Here is a 16,319-nt window from a genome sequence, read left to right as displayed (position 1 = left end):
TGGAAACATTAGTTATAAGAAAGCTCATTAACATTAGATAAATAGATAAATAATATGCAGGCTTCCTACTTTGATGAAACAACTAATAACTGAGAATATGATGTTGGTGCAGTGGCTCAGACCTGCAATCCCAGCACTTTGGGAGGTTAACGTGGGTAGGTCAACTGAGGTCAGGAGTTCGAGACCAGCCTGGCCAACATGGTGAAACCTTGTCTCTACTAAAAATACAAAAATTAGTCAGGCACAATGCAGGTTGCCTTTAACCCCAGCTACTCGAGAGGCTGATGTGAAAGAATGGCTTGAATTTGGGAGGCGCAGGTTGCAGTGAACCGAGATTGCACCATATACTTCAGCCTGGGTGATAGAGCAAGACGTCCTCTCAAAAAATAAACAAATACTGGAGAATGGTACCCTTTAAATTGCTGCATTTTGTGGTATGTGAATTACATATCAATTTCTTAAACAACTAGTAGGAAAAGGAAGGCACTGAAAATTATGTTTTGTTTTGTAATTAAACAAGAGATTTCTTCCTCTCTCTCAATAAACAAAGTCCTCTTTCAGTTTCTGCAAACTTCCTCCTTCCCTCCGCTATCCATTCATCCAGAGGAATTGTTGTCTGTTCTCACTCAGATTAGACAACTTTGTCTTTTAATTTGAGGCCTGGTAGGTAAAGTAGAGGTCCCAAGCCAAGAGAGAGAAGCGTCCCAGAGCCCTGTTCCATCGGAGCCTCCCATACCCCATGACTCACTTTACCCTGTAACACTCTTCCCTTCGGGTTTACCATCTGGAAAAAAGAATAAACTTACTTTTCTTATTCACCAATAATTTATATAAACCAAAAATTGCAAACAAGCGTGTTCTTAGCAACCTGATCTCATTCTCTTTAAATACCAATTGCTCTCCAGTAAACGGATTGTCTTTCCAGACAACATCAATTCACTTGGAAATCTCACTTAAAACAGAAAAGTTAAGGTCTTCAAAGGTTTGTTGTGGGCAAACCATTTGCAGGAATGCATGGGGCTGAATGTCAAAGGCAAAGAAAACAAGGCATAAATTACTTTGCCCTCATTTTGTTTGTCCTTGTACGCCCATGGTTAGTGATTAGTGCAGTGACAAAAATCTGCTTTCAAAAGTTTTTTTTTTTGGAGACAGAGTCTTGTTCTATAGCCCAGGCAGAAATGCAGTGGCACAATCTCAGCTCACTGCGATCTCCATCTCCTGGGTTCAAGAGATTCTCCTGCTTCAGCCTCCTGAGTAGCTGGGATTACAGACACCCATCACCACACCTGGCTAATTTGTGTGTTTTTAGTACAGGTGGGGTTTCACCATGTTGTCCAAACTAGTCTCAGACTCTCACAGGAGAAACACCATGTGGTCTGCCCACCTCAACCTCCCAAAGTGCTGAGATTACAGGCGTGAGCCACCTCTCCTTGCCAGGTTAATTTTCTCTAATGGAAGTAACAAAATAGGTATAATCAAAAAGTCACAGATATATCAAAAATTTTTAAATAGTGTTGGAGGCCAGGGGCAGTGGCTCATGAGTATAATCCCAACACCTTGGGAAGCCAAGGCAGAAAGATCACTTGAGACCAAGAGTTCGAGACCATCCTGGGCAACACAGTGAGACCTCTTATCTATAAAACATTTTTTAATGATACTGGAAAATGCTAACTTGGGTAGTGACAGTTTCAATGCATCATTGCCTGGTTTTCTGGGTTTTGCTCTGAACCTCGTGACAGATAATTAAGTCATGTGTCCAAGCTCAAGGACTTCCTGTTGCACACAGATGATGCTCCCTGGAGGACCCTGCTCCAATCCCCCTCCCTTCAACTTGTCCCAGTGTATCATATTCAACCTAGACCTGGGCAAGTCCCGCTCATGTCATTAGCCCTGCCCAGGCCAATAGCCTAGAAAAGATCCCCATCAACCCCCGCAAAGGGCAGAGTGACTCAGTTCACCCACATGGTGCAGGCCAGCTGCATGCCTTACACTCTCTCCAGACCTGGGCCAGTGTACAAACTACACAGCCAGGGTCCTGTGCTCAGAAGGGTCCCTAATGTTTGCTTGAAGGCTCTGCTGCTTGAATCTTTATTTTTCTGAGACATAGTCTCTCACTGTCACCCAGGCTGGAGTGCAATAACATGATCTTGCCTCACTGCAACCTCCACCTCCCAGGTTCAAGTGATTCTCCTACCTCAGCCTCCTGAGTAGCTGAGATTACAGGTAGCCACTACAATGCCCAGCTAAGTTTTTTTATTTTTAGTAGAGACAGGGTTTTACCATGTTGGCCAGGCTGATCTCGAACTCCTGACCTCATGTTTTGCCTGCCTCGGCCTCCCAAAGTGCTGGGATTACAGGTGTGAGCCACTGTGCCCAATCCACTTGAATCTTAATTTCTGAAAATTATTGATTTTTATTTTGTGCGAATCCATGCAAATTAAGTAGCAGTTCCTACTTCAGAGCCATTTAATAAAGATTCTTGGGTGGCTGGAGTAGGCCGGGATTTAAAGTAAGGGGCTGGCCAGGCACAGAGCCCCTCCAACAGGGAGACCTTTCCCTTGCTGTAAAATAACCCTCTCAGAGCCATTTCTGAAATAGCTGAAATAGCCTGGTGACTGGCCCTCAATTGTTCTAATCACTGCCTGCCCCCCTCTTCAAGAGTGGGTGCATTTCACATAAGCGAATAATTAATACTAACAAGAGGGGCTGTGCCCATGGGCTAAGATCCTGTCATTGGTGTTTTGTGTTTGGGGTCCCTGGGAGGCACAGGACCCAAATCTGTCCTTATAATATGACAACAGATCACAATACAGTGCCCTGTCCTGAGCAGGACAAGACCTAGCAACCCTTTCGGTCAATGCTGAAATGTCTCCCTGGCATGAGCAATGGTGGCATTTACAGGATGGTTGGAAGCACTTGGCAGTGGGCCAGCTGTGCCTCAGTGGCTCTGGCAGTTCAAACCCACAACCCAGCCTACTCACCCTGGACTCCAACCAGCCTGGCTAACTGGGAACAGCCATTCCCAGCTGCACTCAGGCATCTGAAAGACACTTCCTTTCCCATAAAGCCTCTTGCAGGGTTTCAGGAAGGAAGGGGAAACCCCAAACCCATATAACTCTAATAGCATCACCTCTTGGTCCATGGGGGTAAGGGGAGAGTGCTTCCTGTGTTGAATTTCAACCTGACTGCACCCTGGTGGGGGTAGGAGCAATGCCATTTGCTCCATCTCACAAACAACATTGGATCAGCCCCCCCAAGAAACAAAGCCAGGGACTGAGACTGGCTAGCAAAACCAGGACTGGAACTGACTGGGCCTCTCTGACTTGGGCCCAGCTGACTAGAGCAGGCTGCTGGTGTCTGCAGATCCCACCCTAGTGTAGCCAGGGTTGAGGTTCTCTCTGCTGACAGAGCTTTCCCTCTTAAGGACACTGGTGGGGCCATGGCTCTGTCAGATCATTTGTCCCTGGGAACACTCTTTTCCAGAGAACTCCAATGAGGAAGAGAAAGTGGGTCCACTGACTTCTGTATCTCTCAAAATAACTTTATAAGAACACAAGGACCCAACACTGCGCTTATAATCAGACAGTTTGGGGTCCCGAACTGAGGGCATCAACATTTTCCATCTCCTTCTCCTGTTTGGGTCTCAAACTGCCTCTGGAGCCTTGTTTCCAAGGCTAAGTTTCCAGCCAGAACAAGTGTCCACGCTCTTCTCTCCCAACCCATGCCCCTGCCATAGCCAGGAAGGCTGAGGACAGACAGGGTCTTCACTCCCCTAGAGAGAGCTGACCATGACTGAAGAACCCTCAGATGCAAGCAGAATGCTTTGTCCTTTTTAGTCACTGTGCTGACCACCTTGGGAGCTGATTATGTTCCTTAAACCTTCTGGAAACACTTAAGGCCCCAAGCACTGCAAAAAGGATTAAGTCAACTGGGATGAGACATGTTTTTCCAATTAGTTATAAACCACCCATGTTGGAGTTTTTATAAAACTGACTGGTTGCTTTCCCATTACCCGAGATTCCTCATTCTTTCTTTTTGCATAAATAATTTCACAAGGTTTTCAAGTAAATTTGGTAGTAAGGCCCATGACTATGGAATAAGCAGGACACTCACAGTGAAATGCTAAAGCCAAAATCTTCTCTTCCATGTGCCATGCTATGAGAAAGGAGATGGCAAGTAACTTCCACCTACCAAACTTTCCTACCTCAGGCTTAAGACACACATCAACAGGTGCAACGACGTTTGTGTTGGGATATACATTTTACTACATATGTGTATCTTTAAGAAGACTTTTTCCAGCAGGGCGCAGTGGCTCACACCTGTGATCCCAGCATTTTGGGAGGCCAAGGCAGGTGCATCCTTTCAGGTCAGGAGTTTCAGATCAGCTTGGCCAACATGGCAAAACCCCTTCTCTACTAAAAATAGAAAAATTAGCCGGGCATGGTGGTGCATGCCTGCAATCCCAGCTACTTGGGAGGCCGAGGCAGGAGAATTGCTTAAAATAAGGAGGTGGAGACTGCAGTGAACCCAAGATTGCACGACTGCACTGCAGCCTAGGGGATCAGGAAGGGGAGTGGCCCTGTCTCATAAATAAATAAGTAAGCAAATAAATAAATTAATTAATTAAATTAAGTGGGCTGAACACCGTGGCCTCATGATTGTAATTCCAGCACTTTGGGAGGCAGTGGCGGGTGGATCAGGAGCTCAGGAGTTCAAGACCAGCCTGGCCAAGATGGTGAAACCCCCATGTTTACTAAAAATACAAAAAATTAGCCAGGTGTGGTGGTGGGTGCCTATAATCCCAGCTAATCAGGAGGCTGAGGGAGAGAATTACTTGAACCCAGGAGACAGAAGTTGCAATTAGCTAGATTGCACCACTGTACTCCAGCCTGGGCAACAGAGCTAGACTCCATCTCAAAATAAAATTAGATGAAAAGGCTGAATGTGTGTGGTGGCTTATACCTGTAATCCCAGCACTTTGGGAGGCTTAGGTGGAAGGATTGCTGGAGCCCAGGAGTTTGAGACCAGCCTGGGCAACATAGGGAGACCCTGTCTCTACCCCTCCAGTGTCACACACACACACACACAAATTAAAAATGTAGCCAAGTGTAGCGATGCCTATCTACTTGGGAGGCTGAGATGGGAGGATTGCTTGAGCCCAGGAATTTGAGACAGACTGAGACCATGTCTCACAAAGGAAAGCCTGAAAGGGTACATGGCAAAAAAACTGGGTCAGAGCAGCACGTTCCACTCCAACTGATCTCCACAACTACTGAAGGAGCTGCTTTCCCTCCCACTTTCAATTCTGTAAAAATTCTGTGTATTTTTACACGACAAAACAGAGTAATTACTTAGAAGCATTCTAGGACAACATATATGTAGAATTTTATAAAATTTTTGCAATAACCTCTTTTCAACATTGTCACCTTTCAGATAAAGAAAATGACAACAGGCCTCACTCCAGATACCAAATCAAAATTTTGGGAGGTCGGAAGGTACATATTAAAAAATAAAACACAGATTCGCATAACCCTCAATGTCTGAGAACCACTGTGTTGGACAATAACGGAAAGGGCATTCTAATGAGCGAAGCACTTGGCCATGATAGTGCAAATGAGCACTGTGGGAAGGGATCTTGGAAGATGAGGCTGGAAGGTGGATGGTTCAGAAGTGAGGGGCTTTGTATGCCACACTAAGGCATTTGAGTCTGTAATGATGACAAAACCATTAAAGATTTTGAAAATAAACATGGGATGTGACTGGCCCTCTGCTTCCACAAAGGAAGGAACAGGACACTGAATGTGCAAAGACAGCATGTCAGGAGGCTTCTGTTCCAGTCCCCTTGAGAAAGGAAGACAGCAAACCACATCACCATGTGTGTACCTATGCAACAATCCTGCATGATTTGCACATGTACCCCAGAACCTAAAGTGCAATAAAATATTTTTTTAAAAAGAAGGAGGCCTGGAGCTGCTAGAGGATGGAAGAGAGGACTAATTCAAAGAGTACTTGGGTCTGGATCTGGTACCTCATCCGGACTGGTCACCAGATGAGGGGGATTAAAAATGGCAACGTTCGTGAATGATGACAACACTAATCAAGATTGGGAAATGCAGGGGGAGAGAGTAGTTTCAGGGGAGGAATGAATTCCACATTGGGTTTGCTTAGTTTGAGTGCACCCAGGGACATGTGTGCACACTGCACATACATTTTGGGAAGACTGGTCTGGAGCTATCAGGACAGATGTGAATCTGGAGGTAATGAACACACCTGAAGGAAAGCTATGAAAAGACAAGATGTAGGGCAGAATCCTAAAGACCTGCAAAGGACACATCCAAGGCCAAGTACCAAGAGCAACAGAGGATCAATCTTCTAAGAAGTGTAACAATGAGCAGAACTGGTGGGTGGGAGGTCAAGAAGCAGAAATGGCTGTCCCATGTCATAGGACAGTAAGTCCAAAGCCAGTCATCTAATTTGGCATTGCAACTTTATTGATGACCTTAGTAACAGTCAAGAGGCAGAAAGCCACATTTTATAGAGCAAGAGACTAGGTCTCAGTGTTTAAGTGACCTATCTAAAGTCATGAAGCTTAAGTCATACATTTATCCAGTAACTACCAGATAACTGTACAGGAGATATGAAGATGTGGTTATGAAAGAACAAGGGGAGGAAGTTGCAGACACAAAACTGGAGTACAACTTATTAAATACTAGCTAAGGCAAAGACCTAGGAGCAACCCAGAAGAAAAGCAGCCAATTCCCTAAAAGGAAGTGTGTTGGTGGTGAGGAGGGGGGAAGGGGGGCCTCCCAAAAGCATACCTGGCAGTGGGCCTTATAACTGAGCTATGAAGGATAAGGACAGTCAGACCATGGCAGGGGCTCTAGAAAGAGGGAGCAGCATCAATCGTATCAAGAAAAAATTCTGTAAGTAATTCAGATGGGGAAGTCAAAACTGTTACATCACCAAAAAAGATGGGAAGATATATACATCCAGACATTCCAATAACAATTCTGAAAGATCTTCAATGCAAAACTTTCCCAAACAAAAGTATCTTAATAATCATTTATTTTATGGGTGGGGAAGGCCCGAGGAGGAAAATGCACACAGGAGAGAGAGAAACATTGAGAAAGAACACAGGAATGTATCTCTAAAAATTGACAGGAAGTCCTTTGCCCTGAAGAGTAACACAAAAGTACAGTTTATGTGTGTGTGTTTATATAAATTTATAATAAACAACTGTTATTACATTTCACGAAATCTAAGTTATCCTCAATGCTCATGTGAGAGCAACCTCTGGGCTCTCCATCTTACAGAGTTTTCCTTTTAGCTCCAAAGTTGAACCTGACCTTACCATTTTTTCTTTCTTTCTTTCTCTTTCTTTCTTTCTTTTTTTTTTTTTTTTTGAGACGGAGTTTCGCTCTTGTTACCCAGGCTGGAGTGCAATGGCGCGATTTCGGCTCACTGCAACCTCCGCCTCCTGGGTTCAGGCAATTCTCCTGCCTCAGCCTCCTGAGTAGCTAGGATTATAGGCACGTGCCACAATGCCCAGCTAATTTTGTGTATCTTTAGTAGAGAAGGGGTTTCACCATTTCGACCAGGATGGTCTCGATCTCTTGACCTCGTGATCCACCCGCCTCATTTTCTTATTTTTACTAAGGGTGCTTACACTTTAAAGTGTGGCTGAAAAAATGTTAAACTGTTACAAATTCACATGCTGTCTCTACAATAAATTGTATATTTTCTCTACCTTTTTATGCTTAATCTTTCTTATAGAAACATGAGAAGGAAGTTTCTGGCACTTTCAAAATCCCTGTCAAACTATACACTTATACATAATTGAGCCATTTTCTGGCCACATGGAAAGCATATCAATGTTCAATGTGATAGCCTCTAGCCACATGCCCAACAACTGTCACATATGCCCAACAAAAGCTTGTAAATTACCTCTACATCAGAATTAAGCATTCTACAAGAAGCCAAAAATTAATGTAGTTTAAACTAGAAAAGCTTTAAATTTCAAGATAGCTCAAAGTGATTACAATCTTTAACAAATCAATAAAAGCAGCCAAAAAAATCCAATATTATATCCACATCTCTACTGATGGAATACAAAATATGTTCTAATGTTATCTTTTTAATAATATAAATGGATTTTGGATAACATACTTACACTTTTAACTATTCCCTCCCAAGATGAATGGCGAATTACCAGTCTTTGTGAGGCCCTGCTTTGATGGGAAGAGAGTGGGGAGGCATGAACCTGATGCCAAAGATCAAATTGCATATCAAGGTTTAAAATACATACCATACTATATACTCTGATCGTTAAGCAATTTTCTAAAAAGATCTGCACTGTTCAATATAAGGGCCACTAGCCATATGGGGACATGAGCACTTGTATGTGACTATTACAAATACAGGTGTGTTTTAAGTGCTAAATACACAACAGACTTGGGAAAAATAGTATAGACACACAGAACAACCTTCAGTTTCAAGGGCCCTGTGCTGGAATCTATCTAAGTATAGCTGTGTAATAATCACTCAGACAGCTAGTTAGAAATAGATTCTTGGATACTAGCTCCAAAACTTTTTATTCTCCAAGTTTGAAATGGGAGTTGGAATTCTTTGTAAAATTCCCAGGCAAAACTCTGTGTAGCTATGTTTAGAGAATAAGTGTCCTCATCGATAAAGCTCTTGGCCACAAACCAACCTCAAAGTCAACTAGAGAGGAAAGGGCCCAAAGGCAAAGGAAAAAATCATTTTAAAAATCTTTGAAATACAAATTAAACAGAAATAAGACACTATTATACACCCACCAGATTGCCAAAATTGTTAAGTCTCACAATACCAAGACAGACTATGATGTAGAGCAATGAGATTTCTCACACACGGCCAAACACTACTTTAGAGAAAACCTCAGTATTTTCTTACAGGATTGAAAATAGTCCTATATATGGCCAACCACTCCAATATCCACATGTCTAACATGGGGTACGAGATACATGTACAAGAATAATCAACACAATGTTGTTCATCATAGCAAATGAGAAAAAAATATTAACAGCAAAATGGCTATATAGTGGTATATCCACACAGTAAGAAACTATACAGAAAAATGAAAGTGAAAGAACTATAACTTCTTACAAAAATATGAACTGAATTCAACACATAATGTTGTGCAGAAGAAACCATACATCTCTTGAATCAATTCAGAAGAATACATTATAACATACAAATCTATTTCACAGAAGTTCCATAAACCAAGTAATAAACCATTTGTCTAGGAATACCTACAACATTGATAAAATTATGAAGAACATGAAAGTGATTACCATGGAAGAATATTGCCTATGAAAGGAGAGAACACGTTACACAATAGTGACAGACAGAGAATTGTGGACTGGTAATATTCTACTTTTGCCCAGGGTGGTCACACAAATACTGGCTTTTTAGTTTTTGTTAAATCTTAAGTATTAGTTATAGTAACACTAGGTACTATAATAAATGGACTCAAATAATATTTAATGGCTCTAATAAAAACAGAGGTTTACATAACTGTCCAAAGCAGATACTTCTCTCTCAAAGAGCTTCACTTGAATAAATGGAAAAGCACACCATTCTTGGATAGAAAGACTTAGAATCATAAAGATGTTCATTTATCCTTATTTTAATCATTAAATCCATGCAATAAAAATGTCAGTAGGCTTTTTCAAAACAAAGTTATTTTAAAAATTAATAGAGAACTATAAACATGTGAGATAGCCAAGAAATTTGCAATGAGGGTGGATTGATTGCCCTTTCAGAGACTAGAACAAATTTTTTTAAAAAGCTAGAATGATGAGTGGATAAACAGATCAATAAAATGTAACTGGAATTCCCAAGATAGATCCAAACAGATAATGGGTATTCAGAATATGATAAACGTAGTATCTGAAATGTTTTGAGTGTAACACAAAATTTGAAAGCAATTTTATAAATTAGATATAATTCCATTACATAAATATAAAAAATTCCCTCATGGCAAAACACGGTAAGCAAAGTCAAAGGACAAGCAAACTTAAAAGCAACAGTGTAAGTCATACTGCCAAGAGCTAATTTCCTTAATATATCTAAAGCTTCTACATATAAATAATAAAACAGTAACCATATAGTACAAAAATAGGTAGCATATAGGAATAGTGAACTCTCAGAAAAATAATTACAAATGACTAATTCACATGAAAAGATGCCCAAACTCTGTAAGAGAAATCTAAGTTAAAAATCAAAATAAAATAGCATTTTCACCAATCAGATAAACTCTAGTAGCACTCTGTACTGTTGAGTGCATAAGGAAACAGACACACTAAAACATTGTTGGAAGTATATACTGATAAAACATTAATGGAGAACAATTTGGAAATGTGGAAGATGATGTATTTACATGTACGTATTATGTACTTCAGCACTGATATAATAGCAAAAGTGGCAGAGACTACTAAGCATGTTAGGCTGTAGTCTAATGCTCTACTACGATGGCTGTAGAGCATTCAGTCCATGGAGTGAATGCTCTACAGCCATCACAAAGAATCCGGCAGTCCCTTAAGTACTAAGATGAAGTAATCTTTTAGATACACAAAGCATCAGATCTCTTTCCTTGTTGGCTTCACTACTGGTAGAGTCATCTTTGGTAAAAAAAGGTGGAACATCTAATTGAAGAATATGACTTCCCATAAATACTGAAGAAGAATTCAAAACTACCAATTGGGGAAAGAGCTTTTTATAAAACAGTGTAAAAAATCTACAAATTGCCTAGAAAACATAACATCCTGCAGAAAACTCTAACTGAAACCATCCACAACTGAATTCTTTACTGCACTTGCATGCTACCCTACCAAATCTCATGTTACCCTACCAAGTCTCATCATCCTACCAAATCTGCCTTTCTTCCTAAATCTCCCGTTTCACTTAACGCTGTCACTTCCACCCAGGTCCTCAAGCTACAAACAAAAACCTTCATTCATACTTTCTGGATTCCCAAAATTTTTCAAATAATTTCTCTAAGTGCTTATTTTCAATTGTCACTGGCCTATAAGGTTGACTTTCCCTTTAGATTGTGAGCTTCTTAAGGCTTGAGAACAACTTCATTCATCTATGCATTCCTACCAATCCCTGAGTGGAAGACCTGGCTCCATATGTGCTTTTCATTCACTGGAAGAAAAAATGGGGAAGGGGAGAATCATGCCTCAACAGTTTGCTTAAAGTCAAGGAGAGCAGACTAATAAACAGTTCATATTTACCTTCCACCTTTCCTCTATTAATTGCTACAATTAGAAATGCTAACTACAAATGTAAAATAAATACAAGAAGCATAATGACATCTTACTCAACATTCAGTAAGCACTTCCTGTGTAAGTACAACGGATGAACACAAACATGGTTGTCCCTGCACTCACAAAACCTACAGGCCGACAAAAGGACAATTAAATGAAGAATACAAATGACAGATCACTAAGTCTTACACTACATAGAGAGCAAGCATCATGAGAACACCAAGTGGAGAGATTTATATGACATTATGCTCTCGGGACTATTACTTGTCCCCTGAATTGTACAGCCAACGGCACATTCTAATCCCACATGAAATAAAAAATCTCGGCTTAGCCAGTGAGAAGCACTGTTCTGCCAGGACAGGCCTATAGCCATCAGACACAACAGCCTCTTTTCCTCCTCAGGCAACCCAGATAACAGCACAGAGAGCCCAGACATCCTTAAACTCCATGGTAAACTGATGATGTTAAAAACAGCCAGAGTGTGATTAACTCACAAATCCCCAAGTGTGTTCTCAGATCATCCACAGGAACCAAAAAGCAGAGAACTTTTCCAAATGCACAGAAACAGAAGCAGAAAGCAAGTGATTTAATCAAAACACAACAGAGGTTAAAGGTAAGCATCTACTTACCACGTGAATGAGTGTCCCATTTTGATCTCTGTCTTAACCAACTATACAAAATTCCTATTAACTGAGAAAAGAGTTATTATACTCCCTTGTGAAATCAGAGGTACTAGATTAACTGAATCCATAACTGCTAAATTATGAAACACAACTAAAGGCTAAACTATGAAGCTTCAGTTTTATTTCAGGCAACCTCCTGACATAAACACAATCTAGATTAAAAAAAAAAAAAAAAAGCTCAACAACATACACATATCCCCAAAAAATCACATAGAACACAAACACACAGAAAGGGTGGGCCTGCTTTCTATCCACAGCACTGTCAAGCTTGCTCTGGTAAATGAAAGCGAGGAAGCTCATCCCTGAACAGGATGAAGGGGATGAATACAAGAACAAAAAAGCCCTTCTAGGAAGAGAGTTTGGAGTGTGTCTCTGTGTGTATATGTACTCACATATTTAGTGTCTTAGGTTTGTCAAAGGAAAATAAATCTTGGGGCCCCTAAATCACTAAGCTAAAGGGAAAAGCCAAGCTGGAAACTGCTTAGGGACAACCTGCCTGTCACTGAGATAGATGCATAGCTTATTGCCTCCTTTGGAAAGGCTAATCAAAAACCCAAAGAATGCAAGCACTCCTCTCTCTCACCTATCTGTGACCCAGAAGCTCCTTCCAGCTTCAAGTCTCCTTCCTGCTTTGCTTCAAGTTGTCCTACCTTTCCCAACACAAGCATTATACTTCTTACATATATTGACTAATGTCTCACATCTCCCTAAAATGTGTAAAACTAAGGTGTGTCCCGACCACCCTAGGCACATGTCATCAGGACTTCCTGAGGCTGTCTCAGGAATGTGCATCCTGAAACTTGGCAAAATAAACTTTCTAAATTAACTGAGACCTGTCTCAAATGTTGGGGGTTACAAATAATACCAGCAAATCAGGAGACCTGAAGGAAAAAATAAGGTAGTGTTACCTCATTATGACTGAAAAATGTGTCTGGTATATCCATACAATAGAATAGTACTTAGTAAATAAAAGGAAATGAACTATTGATGGGGAAACACTATGGATGAATCTCAAAATAATGATGTTGAATGAAAAAATCCAAAAAAAAGAATACCTACTGTATGATTCTATTTATATGATATATAAGTTAGAAAATGGAAACTAATCTACAGTTACAAAAAGCTTATCAGTGGTTGCCTGTGGATCAGAGGCAGGAGGGAGACAGTACTGAAGGGTACAAGGAAATAATTGGGATGACAAGTACGTCTATTATCTCTAGTGGTGACAGCTCTATGGCTGAATACCTATGTGAAAACATCTAACTTTACATTTCTAATATGTGCAGCTTGGGTGTCACTTGACTCCTCAATAAAGCTGTTAACATTTTTTTGATAAAAATAAGTTTACATTGACCACCATTCAGGTTTAACTGAAACCTTACAAAATGAAGGAGATTATTTTCACTTTCAGAAGGATATCTGATCGCAGTTACATATCATGCTTTCTGGACAAGCAATTTCAGAATAAATACAGATGTCAAATACTTAAATGTCTGTATCTCTTCCCATTCATTCTTTTCATGATTTAAAAGGAGCTAAAGCATTTTACAAAAAATTCCATCACTTCAAGTTTCTTAGAGAGACTCTGAAATTCAAAAAACATTTAACTTTTTGGAAAAGACAGAACCTTAAACATCATCCTGTCCAACTTTCTCAATTTAAGGAAGTAAACTTAGCCCCTCCCCTTGTAGGGAGTTCATCCAGTCTCATGGCTTTGAAGTCAGCTCTATGTTGCTGACACCTACGTTTGTCATTTTAATCTTGACCTCCCCACTGAACTACAGACATTTATTCCACTGCCGACTAAACCACCTCACTTCACTATCTCATAAGTATCTAAAACCAGTTGTGGCCAAAAGGTATCTTCTGATTCCCCTCACAACCAACTTCTCCTCCAATTTCCCCCATCTCAGTAATTGAATGATCACACATTCAGTTCTCAACTAAAACCTAAAAATCAACTCTTGACTACTCATTTCCTGCTTTCCACATAGAATCCACACTTAAGTTCTTAGTTCTGTCTGCAAAGTAGATTGCTAAAGCTGGCCCAGGCTCCATCTACACAGCTACTATGGCTTCTTACCCAGACAACAGCTCTGAAAGGTCCCCATTTTCTCTTCTGCCTCTACCAGTCAGTCACTACACAGTAGCCACAGTAATAAGACCATCAATCCCCAGACCTAGAACACTCTATAGACTTGCTACCATCATTCAAGTGAAATCCCAACTCCTTATTCTGCCCTAGAAGATCAAGTCCCTTTCCACCTTTCCATCCTCATCTACCACTACTTCTTCTCTGTATACATTCCAACATTTCATACTGACTGTCTCCAACACACTAAACTCATTTCTACCCCAAAGCCAACACTTTCCCACCTCCATACCTGAAACACAAACAGATACTTTACCATTCATATCTCAACCCAAATAACATCTTCAAAAGCTTCCCAGACCTCACAATCTACAAAAGAACCCCTGGTGAGAAGCTGGTGGGGAGAGAAATCAGGAGCCCTTTGGCCACAATAAGTTTAGAAATGTATTAGGTATTCAAGTGAATATTTATTTCATGTATCATAGACTCCATTTTACTGACTTTACGATAGTTATCACTATCTAAAATTATCTTGTAAAGTTCTTTACTTATTATATATGCTAATAAAATTCATTCATTCATTTATTCCTGCTATGCCTATCAGAAGCATTAGCCCCAATAAGAACAGTGATCCTTTCTTATTTCACTTAAAAGCATTCATTTCCAGGTGCCTGGTACTACTGGGTGAAAAGTACCCACGTGAATTTTTTTAAAAGTGTATTTTGATTCTTTGATAATTTCTAAGTGTGATGATTGGGCTTTCACACTCAAACCTGAGTGAACCTTTTTACAACAACAGCACATTACCAGTCTGATGTTTAAAAATAAAGATCAATTTCAACTGTCCTATTTATTTTAAAAGAATCCAAATCTCCTTTCTCAAAGATTTTTATCTCAGCATTTTACCTGTCTGATGTTTAAATTTCAATTTCAACTGTCCTGTCAATTTTACAAGTCTTCAAATTATGCTTCTAAAGAACAGGAAAATTCAACTGCTGGCCTGCCTCATTATCATGAGATTTCTATTTGATATAATATCAACTTATCAACGTACAGGAATTTTGTTGATTTTGAGATTTTACTGCCTGTCACTAAAATAGTACACTTTTCAATAAAAATCAGGTCAATATAAAAAGTATTTACTTTTAATGATTAAATTGGGATCTCTAATATCTTACCTTTGGGATACTTAGCAAATAGTCACTTACATAATATACTATCTAAATGCACCAATTTAAACATTTTTAGTTCCTTTATTTTCTTTTTTAGAATTTCAAAGCTTTCAGACACTGCTAACAAAAAAAGTCACAATAGATTTTTTACCTGGTTGTTACACATTATAAATGATCTCATAGTAAGTCATTAATCACTGGGATGTACATTTTATAAGGACAGAGATATTTATCAAGTTTGTTCTTTGTATCCCCCAGCACCTATTCCTGGCATATTATCAGCTTAAAATAATATGAGTTGTTAAATACCTGCAAGCTCCTGTTTTATCTTATGGAGTTCACCATATTACTTCCACATTTAGAGCATACTGCTAATATGTGTAATCTCTTCTTGCTATTGCTTGATGCCATGAAAATATTAAGCATGATTTCAACAGCAATTCTAAATCACAAGTTATTGACTTTCAAGTTATACAGTGATATGTGGCAAATGGGTGGCAAGAGATCAACATAGATTTTCACATTAGGTGTGATCAACATAGATTCTCTTACGTTGTGCTTAGGAGGCAAGACTCATTATGGAGTCTGGATACACAGACTCCTCTAGGGCTAGGCAGAAACCACCGATGGAAGACCGTCTGTCTGTGCATCTCTGAATACAGACTGCCAGACTATCAAGTTTTATACTGATGCAAAGGTGAATGTTAAATAGTGCTACAGGGCTGATAATGAATGTTGCCATAATAAAGTCGTCATAAGTAACCATTGTGAATCCTAGAAGAACAGCTCAGATTTGGTATGCTGCAAGTAATTTATACTAATGAAAATTAAATTAGTCAATTTCATAAACAATCATTCATGAATAATCAAGATTATTTCTAAAACATTACTCTTGCCCTCACATTTTTAAGAAAAGAGCAGCAGAGATACAACTAGTTTGCTGGGAACTACATATAACACAGTGAACACAAGTAGGAATGTGTGTCATCTGAATGCCACCTAACATGTCAAAGTAAACTGACACTGCAGATCTGAAGCTAGCAGCTCTCTACCACCTAATAAT

General features: G+C 39.9%; 1 pseudogene; it reads left to right on the top strand.

The window, feature by feature from the left end:
* The first annotated feature begins 14,809 nt into the window (after positions 1 to 14,809).
* On the top strand, positions 14,810 to 14,901 carry LOC118148225 (small nucleolar RNA U13; annotated as a pseudogene).
* Positions 14,902 to 16,319: the final 1,418 nt, after the last annotated feature.

Source organism: Callithrix jacchus, chromosome 15 (assembly GCF_049354715.1).
Source record: "Callithrix jacchus isolate 240 chromosome 15, calJac240_pri, whole genome shotgun sequence".
In the NCBI taxonomy this organism is placed as follows: domain Eukaryota; kingdom Metazoa; phylum Chordata; class Mammalia; order Primates; family Cebidae; genus Callithrix; species Callithrix jacchus.
Note: the sequence above shows the minus strand (reverse complement) of the source record. Positions and strands in the feature narration are given on the sequence as shown.